This window comes from Galeopterus variegatus, unplaced genomic scaffold (assembly GCF_000696425.1).
Source record: "Galeopterus variegatus unplaced genomic scaffold, G_variegatus-3.0.2 Scaffold6761, whole genome shotgun sequence".
Lineage (NCBI taxonomy): Eukaryota > Metazoa > Chordata > Mammalia > Dermoptera > Cynocephalidae > Galeopterus > Galeopterus variegatus.
In genome coordinates, this window is record NW_007732872.1 from 122,091 (window position 1) to 122,952 (window position 862).

Sequence of the window (862 nt, forward strand, 5' to 3'; positions counted from 1 at the left end):
CTTCAGTCCTCATCTGAGGCTCAGGGTCCTCGGCCAAGCTCATTCAGAATGTTGGCACAGCTCAGCTCCTTGCAGTTGTAGGCCTGAGGTCCCCATTTTCCCACTAGCTATCAACCAGGGACAGCTTTCACCTTCTACAGGCCACCTGCAGTTCCTTGCCATGTGGCCCTGAAAGACAGTTCAGGACATGGGTGCTTTCTTTCTTCTAGGCCAGCAGGAGTGTGTCTCTATGACTTCCTCCATCTCTAACCTCTAGACTCCTTTTAAGAACCCACTTAATTAGGTCAGGCCCCCAGGACACTCTCCCTTTTAACTATCCTGACTGATTAAATGTCTTAATTACATCTGTGAAAATCTATTTTCCTAATAAAGGCAGTGACTATCCCATCATATTTGCAGGTGGCACTCATATTGAAGAGGAGGAGACTGTATGAGGTGTGCGCGCTTGGGAACAGGCATGGGCTGTCTTAGACTTCGGCCTCCCATATCCAATTACCTCCACATAACCGGCTGCCTGTGTTCCAACCTGACATCGCCATTTACCAGCTCTGTGACCTTGAGCAAGTTATTTAACCTCAGCCTTCTCGTCTCTAAAATGGAGGAATTGATCTTATGGGGGATAGTGGCTTAAAACAACACTTACTAGCTTATAGCTCTGTAGGTCCAAAATCTGGAACATTGTGACTGGGTTCTCTGTTCAGGGTATCACAAGGCTGAAATCAAGGTCTCAGCTGAACTGAGCTCATGTCTGGAGGCTCTGGAGATAAATCTACTTCCAAGTTCATTTTGTTTTTTGGAAGAATTTAGTTCCTTGCAATCATAGGACTGGGGTCCACATTTCCTTGGGGACTAGCAGCTGGGG